This window comes from Mustelus asterias, unplaced genomic scaffold (genome assembly GCF_964213995.1).
Source record: "Mustelus asterias unplaced genomic scaffold, sMusAst1.hap1.1 HAP1_SCAFFOLD_3130, whole genome shotgun sequence".
NCBI lineage: Eukaryota > Metazoa > Chordata > Chondrichthyes > Carcharhiniformes > Triakidae > Mustelus > Mustelus asterias.
The window spans coordinates 1,555-9,446 of NW_027593075.1; the positions used below are offsets into that span (position 1 = coordinate 1,555).

The 7,892-nt window shown below is 63.5% G+C and overlaps 1 long non-coding RNA gene across 1 annotated transcript; it reads left to right on the plus strand.

Annotated features, from left to right (window-relative positions):
* The first annotated feature begins 624 nt into the window (after window positions 1-624).
* Window positions 625-7,594, plus strand: LOC144490306 (uncharacterized). The gene is made up of 2 exons (XR_013497217.1): window positions 625-957; window positions 7,434-7,594. It is a non-coding gene; the product is annotated as an uncharacterized LOC144490306 (long non-coding RNA).
* The last annotated feature ends 298 nt before the right edge of the window (window positions 7,595-7,892 follow it).

Consider the following 7,892-nt stretch of genomic DNA (forward strand, 5'->3'; position numbering starts at 1 on the left):
TTCAATCACTGGCTGAAGTGCTTCGAAGCCTTCCTCGGAGCCTCCACTGCCATCCGGTCCGAAAGATGTGTAGGTTAGGGTGCATTGGCCGCGCTAAATTGCCCCTTAGTGTCCAAAGATGTGCGGGTTAGGTGGATTGGCCATGCTAAATTGTCCCTTAGTGTCCAAAGATGTGTAGGTTAGGTGGATTGGCCATGCTAAATTGCCCCTTAGTGTCCAAAGATGTGCAGGTTAGGTGGATTGGCCATGCTAAATTGTCCCTTAGTGTCCAAAGATGTGCAGGTTAGGTGGATTGGCCATGCTAAATTGCCCCTTAGTGTCCAAAGATGTGTAGGTTGGGTGGATTGGCCGTGCTAAATTGCCCCTTAGTGTCCAAAGATGTGCAGGTTAGGTGGATTGGCCGTGCTAAACTGCCCCTTAGCTTCAGGGGGATGAGCAGGGTAAATATGTGGGGTTACGGGGATAGGGCCTGGGTGGGATTGTGGTCGGTACAGACTCGATGGGTCGAATGGCCTCCTTCTGCACTGTCAGGATTCTATGAGTGGGGAAATTGCGTGGGGTTCTGGGGATATGGTGGGGGGGTGGGTGCTCTGTCGGAGAGTAGGGGCAGACCTGATGGGCCAAATGGCCTCCTCCTGCAGTGTAGGGATACTATGAAAAAGAGTGTTGTGCGATATGGCAGCAGGTTTCATTGGCAGAGCACCGGCCTGTTATTTCAATGGTGCCCACGGCTTGTCTCGATATAATCTCCTGAGCGATCTCTCTGAGGCCAGCTTGCTACGACGGGTTCTTTTCCCGCGGAACGCGCTTGATTCGAACGGCCTTCCCTCGTCCCCGAGTGACGTAACCCCTGTTGTTTGCCTCCTAGTATCAGATAGCGACTGTGACGGCAGCTGGCGTGGAGATCGAGGGACCCTTGTCCACGGAAACTAATTGGGAGATCGCGCATCTGGTCAGGTAACTCCACTCAGAGAGCTAGAGGGCAGGGGTGAAAGGTGAGAGGGGAAAGGGGGACCTGAGGGACGTCTTCGCCCAGAGGGTGCGAGTATGGAACGAACTGCCAGAGAGGGTGGTAGAGGCGGCTACAACGACAACAATTAAAAGACATTTGGACAGGTTCATGGATGGGGAAAGGTTTAGAGGGATTTGGATGGGCCAAATAGGACCAGTTCAGATTAGGAAACCTGGGCAGCATGGAGATGGGCCAAAGGGCCTGTTCCCCTGCTGTATATCTCTGTGACTCTAAGTAGAATGGGGAGATCGGGGGGGAGTCATCCCCAACAGCCTTGTTCTGTGCCAAAGTTATGAATATTGCGGAGAGTAACTCACCTCCTGACTCCCCAAAGCCTGTCCACCATCGACACGGCACAAGTCAGGAGTGTGATGGAACAATCTCCACTTGCCTGGATGAGTGCGGCTCCAACAACAATCTCCACTTGCCTGGATGAGTGCGGCTCCAACAACAATCTCCACTTGCCTGGATGAGTGCGGCTCCAACAACAATCTCCACTTGCCTGGATGAGTGCGGCTCCAACAACACTCGAGAAGCTCGACACCATCCAGGACAAAGCAGCCCCGCTCGATCGACACGCTGACCACAAACACTCACTCCCTCCACCCCCGACACAGCCGTGTGAACCATCTACAAGATGCACCGCAGCGACTCACCAAGGCTCCTTCAACAGCACCTTCCAAACCCGCCACCTCTACCATCTAGAAGGACAAGGGGGGGGCAGCAGACACATGGGGAACACCCCCACCTGCAAGTTCCCCCCCCGAGCTACTCACCATCCCGACTGGGAAATATATCGGCCGCCCCTTCACTGTGGCTGGGGTCAAAATCCCGGAACTCCCTCCCTAACAGCGCTGTGGATGTACCTACCCCACACACGGGGACTGACTGATGTCCAATAACAATCCTGGAACTCCCTCCCTAACAGCGCTGTGGGTGTACCTACCCCACACACGGGGACTGACTGATGTCCAATAACAATCCTGGAACTCCCTCCCTAACAGCACCGTGGGTGTACCTACCCCACACGGGACTGCAGCGGGTTCAAGATGGCGGCTCACCCAGCACCCAGCCCAGCCAACGATGCCCACATTCTCTTAAAGCATTTTTTTAAAAAAAACCAGGTTTGACTCTCAAGTCTGTTGAGTTTGCCCAGAAGGAAGGGAAGGACTCTTGTTGGCCTCAGTACCCTGGTTGAGAGGCGGGAGAGACGGGCAAGATTTCAAAGCCTGCCCTGTCGACGGGAAGTGCTGCCATTCCAGCTGAGAATGGGATCAGCCTTGGCTGTGATGCCCACCATAGTCTAATAGCCAGCCCACATTCGCCATCAGCCTTCCAACTTGAGCAGTGGGACCTTCAGAGAGGCTGAGCACTGAGAATATACAGGGCAGAGGGGAGAGAGGTAGTGTTAGTGGACGAGTAATCCAGATTAATGCCCTGGGGGAGGGGGAGGAGGGAGCGACACGGGTTCGAATCCCACCCAAGGGCAGCTGGTGGGAAGTTAAATCCGGTTAATAAAATCTGGGAAGAGCGAGTCACGGTAACGGCGACCGTGACAACGATCATCGATTGTCGTAAAAAAAATAAACCCATCTGGTTCACTACTGTCCCCTTTAGGGAAGGAAATCTGCCGCCCTTACCCCGGTCTGGCCTACATGTGACTCCAGACCCCACACACACACAGCAATGTGGTTGACTCATAACTGCCCCCCTGTGGCCGAGCGAGACACTCAGTTCAAGGGGCAATTAGGGCTGGGCAACAAATTCCGGACTCGCCGCAGGGATGCCCCCCCCTCCCCCCCCCCCACATCCCTGTGAAAGAATCAAGGGTCCGCTCCTGTGCTGGTGCTTCTGCTCCACAGCAGCCTCCACACTCCCCTCTCTTCATCTCACCCCCCCCCGTGGGAGCGAGTCCCACATTCTCCCCCCACTCCCCCCGTGGGAGCGAGTCCCACATTCTCCCCCCGTGGGAGCGAGTCCCACATTCTCCCCCCGTGGGAGCGAGTCCCACATTCTCCCCCCGTGGGAGCGAGTCCCACATTCTCCCCCCGTGGGAGCGAGTCCCACATTCTCCCCCCGTGGGAGCGAGTCCCACATTCTCCCCCCACTCCCCCCGTGGGAGCGAGTCCCACATTCTCCCCCCGTGGGAGCGAGTCCCACATTCTCCCCCCCCCCCCACTCCCCCCGTGGGAGCGAGTCCCACATTCTCCCCCACTCCCCCCGTGGGAGCGAGTCCCACATTCTCCCCCACTCCCCCCGTGGGAGCGAGTCCCACATTCTCCCCCACTCCCCCCGTGGGAGTGAGTCCCACATTCTCCCCCACTCCCCCCGTGGGAGTGAGTCCCACATTCTCCCCCACTCCCCGTGTGGGAGCGAGTCCCACATTCTCCCCCACTCCCCCCATGGGAGCGAGTCCCACATTCTCCCCCACTCCCCCCGTGGGAGCGAGTCCCACATTCTCCCCCCCCCACTCCCCGTGTGGGAGCGAGTCCCACATTCTCCCCCCCCCACTCCCCGTGTGGGAGCGAGTCCCACATTCTCCCCCACTCCCCCCATGGGAGCGAGTCCCACATTCTCCCCCACTCCCCCCGTGGGAACGAGTCCCACATTCTCCCCCACTCCCCCCGTGTGAGCGAGTCCCACATTCTCCCCCACTCCCCCGTGTGGGAGCGAGTCCCACATTCTCCCCCACTCCCCCCGCGTGGGAGTGAGTCCCACATTCTCCCCCACTCCCCCCGTGGGAGCGAGTCCCACATTCTCCCCCACTCCCCCCGTGGGAGCGAGTCCCACATTCTCCCCCATTCTGCCTGTGGCAGGGTCTGTTGACTGGAGGGATCCCTCAATTCCCCCCAACACCTCCTCCACATTGGCCCCTCTCTCATTTTCACCAGCCGTCTGCCTGTGTGGCAGAGAGTCCTGGCTTGTATACTCAGGGTGCGGGGGAGGGTGCTGGGCCCCGAGTGTGTGCGGCTGGGGGAGTGAGCTGGGCTCTGAGTGTGTGCGGCTGGGGGAGTGAGCTGGGCTCTGAGTGTGTGCGGCTGGGGGAGTGAGCTGGGCTCTGAGTGTGTGCGGCTGGGGGAGTGAGCTGGGCTCCGAGTGTGTGCGGCTGGGGGAGTGAGCTGGGCTCCGAGTGTGTGCGGCTGGGGGAGTGAGCTGGGCCCCGAGTGTGTGCGGCTGGGGGAGGGTGCTGGGCTCCGAGTGTGTGCGGCTGGGGGAGTGAGCTGGGCCCCGAGTGTGTGCGGCTGGGGGAGTGAGCTGGGCTCCGAGTGTGTGCGGCTGGGGGAGTGAGCTGGGCTCTGAGTGTGTGCGGCTGGGGGAGTGAGCTGGGCTCCGAGTGTGTGCGGCTGGGGGAGGGTGCTGGGCTCCGAGTGTGTGCGGCTGGGGGAGTGAGCTGGGCCCCGAGTGTGTGCGGCTGGGGGAGTGAGCTGGGCTCCGAGTGTGTGCGGCTGGGGGAGTGAGCTGGGCTCCGAGTGTGTGCGGCTGGGGGAGTGAGCTGGGCTCCGAGTGTGTGCGGCTGGGGGAGGGTGCTGGGCTCTGGGTGTGTGCGGCTGGGGGAGTGAGCTGGGCTCCGAGTGTGTGCGGCTGGGGGAGGGTGCTGGGCTCCGAGTGTGCGCGGCTGGGGGAGTGAGCTGTGCCCCGAGTGTGTGCGGCTGGGGGAGTGAGCTGGGCCCCGAGTGTGTGCGGCTGGGGGAGTGAGCTGGGCCCCGAGTGTGTGCGGCTGGGGGAGTGAGCTGGGCTCCGAGTGTGTGCGGCTGGGGGAGTGAGCTGGGCCCCGAGTGTGTGCGGCTGGGGGAGTGAGCTGGGCTCCGAGTGTGTGCGGCTGGGGGAGGGTGCTGGGCTCCGAGTGTGTGCGGCTGGGGGAGTGAGCTGGGCCCCGAGTATGTGCGGCTGGGGGAGTGAGCTGGGCTCCGAGTGTGTGCGGCTGGGGGAGGGTGCTGGGCTCCGAGTGTGTGCGGCTGGGGGAGTGAGCTGGGCTCCGAGTGTGAGCGGCTGGGGGAGTGAGCTGGGCCCCGAGTGTGTGCGGCTGGGGGAGTGAGCTGGGCCCCGAGTGTGTGCGGCTGGGGGAGTGAGCTGTGCCCCGAGTGTGTGCGGCTGGGGGAGTGAGCTGGGCTCCGAGTGTGTGCGGCTGGGGGAGTGAGCTGGGCCCCGAGTGTGTGCGGCTGGGGGAGTGAGCTGGGCTCCGAGTGTGTGCGGCTGGGGGAGTGAGCTGGGCTCCGAGTGTGTGCGGCTGGGGGAGTGAGCTGGGCCCCGAGTGTGTGCGGCTGGGGGAGTGAGCTGGGCTCCGAGTGTGTGCGGCTGGGGGAGTGAGCTGGGCTCCGAGTGTGTGCGGCTGGGGGAGTGAGCTGGGCTCCGAGTGTGTGCGGCTGGGGGAGTGAGCTGGGCTCCGAGTGTGTGCGGCTGGGGGAGTGAGCTGGGCTCCGAGTGTGTGCGGCTGGGGGAGTGAGCTGGGCTCCGAGTGTGTGCGGCTGGGGGAGTGAGCTGGGCTCCGAGTGTGTGCGGCTGGGGGAGTGAGCTGGGCTCCGAGTGTGTGCGGCTGGGGGAGTGAGCTGGGCCCCGAGTGTGTGCGGCTGGGGGAGGGTGCTGGGCTCCGAGTGTGTGCGGCTGGGGGAGGGTGCTGGGCTCCGAGTGTGTGCGGCTGGGGGAGTGAGCTGGGCTCTGAGTGTGTGCGGCTGGGGGAGGGTGCTGGGCTCCGAGTGTGTGCGGCTGGGGGAGGGTGCTGGGCTCCGAGTGTGTGCGGCTGGGGGAGTGAGCTGGGCTCTGGGTGTGTGCGGCTGGGGGAGTGAGCTGGGCTCCGGGTGTGTGCGGCTGGGGGAGTGAGCTGGGCTCTGGGTGTGTGCGGCTGGGGGAGTGAGCTGGGCTCCGAGTGTGTGCGGCTGGGGGATTGAGCTGGGCTCCGAGTGTGTGCGGCTGGGGGAGTGAGCTGGGCTCCGAGTGTGTGCGGCTGGGGGATTGAGCTGGGCTCCGAGTGTGTGCGGCTGGGGGAGTGAGCTGGGCTCCGAGTGTGTGCGGCTGGGGGAGTGAGCTGGGCTCCGAGTGTGTGCGGCTGGGGGAGTGAGCTGGGCTCCGAGTGTGTGCGGCTGGGGGAGGGTGCTGGGCTCCGAGTGTGTGCGGCTGGGGGATTGAGCTGGGCTCTGGGTGTGTGCGGCTGGGGGAGGGTGCTGGGCTCCGAGTGTGTGCAGCTGGGGGAGTGAGCTGGGCTCCGAGTGTGTGCGGCTGGGGGAGTGAGCTGGGCTCCGAGTGTGTGCGGCTGGGGGAGTGAGCTGGGCTCCGAGTGTGTGCAGCTGGGGGAGTGAGCTGGGCTCCGAGTGTGTGCAGCTGGGGGAGTGAGCTGGGCTCCGGGTGTGTGCGGCTGGGGGAGGGTGCTGGGCTCCGAGTGTGTGCAGCTGGGGGAGTGAGCTGGGCTCCGAGTGTGTGCGGCTGGGGGAGTGAGCTGGGCTCCGAGTGTGTGCGGCTGGTGGAGTGAGCTGGGCTCCGAGTGTGTGCGGCTGGGGGAGTGAGCTGGGCTCCGAGTGTGTGCGGCTGGGGGAGGGTGCTGGGCTCCGAGTGTGTGCAGCTGGGGGAGTGAGCTGGGCTCCGAGTGTGTGCGGCTGGGGGAGGGTGCTGGGCTCCGAGTGTGTGCGGCTGGGGGAGTGAGCTGGGCTCCGAGTGTGTGCGGCTGGGGGAGTGAGCTGGGCTCCGAGTGTGTGCGGCTGGGGGAGTGAGCTGGGCTCCGAGTGTGTGCGGCTGGGGGAGTGAGCTGGGCTCCGAGTGTGTGCGGCTGGGGGAGTGAGCTGGGCTCCGGGTGTGTGCGGCTGGGGGAGTGAGCTGGGCTCCGAGTGTGTGCGGCTGGGGGAGTGAGCTGGGCTCCGAGTGTGTGCGGCTGGGGGAGTGAGCTGGGCTCCAAGTGTGTGCGGCTGGGGGAGTGAGCTGGGCTCCGAGTGTGTGCGGCTGGGGGAGTGAGCTGGGCTCCGAGTGTGTGCGGCTGGGGGAGTGAGCTGGGCTCCGAGTGTGTGCGGCTGGGGGAGGGTGCTGGGCTCTGGGTGTGTGCGGCTGGGGGAGTGAGCTGGGCTCCGAGTGTGTGCGGCTGGGGGAGGGTGCTGGGCTCTGGGTGTGTGCGGCTGGGGGAGTGAGCTGGGCTCCGAGTGTGTGCGGCTGGGGGAGGGTGCTGGGCTCCGAGTGTGTGCAGCTGATGGAGTGAGCTGGGCTCCGGGTGTGTGCGGCTGAGGGAGGGTGCTGGGCTCCGGGTATGTGCGGCTGGGGGAGTGAGCTGGGCTCCGAGTGTGTGCGGCTGGGGGAGTGAGCTGGGCTCTGAGTGTGTGCGGCTGGGGGAGGGTGCTGGGTTCATTGGGTTTTCTGGCGATTGTACGATCTCCGAGGTGTGCGTTCCCTCTCACTGTGCCTCTTTCCTCATCGTAACACCGCCTCTTTCTTTGTATTTCAGTGGGTTTGAGTAGAAGAACACAGAATGGATGGTGGGGAATGTTCTCTCCGCACTCAGTGCTGTTTGTTCGACAATGCGTCTCTGTCTCTGTCTCCAGTGTATTTGCTGTGATATCATTGTTTATATTTACTGCTGAAAATAAAATAACACTTTGAAAGTAATAGTTACATTTCTCAAGCATCTTCCTCCACCAACTCAGCACCGACTCCCCCACAGTGCGGCGCTCCCTCAGCACTGAGCCTCCCACAGTGCGGCGCTCCCTCAGCACTGACCCTCCCACAGTGCGGCGCTCCCTCAGCACTGACTCCCCCACAGTGCGGCGCTCTCTCAGCACTGAGCCTCCCACAGTGCGGCGCTCCCTCAGCACTGACCCTCCCACAGTGCGGCGCTCCCTCAGCACCGACCCTCCCACAGTGCGGCGCTCCCTCAGCACAGACCCTCCCACAGTGTGGCGCTCCC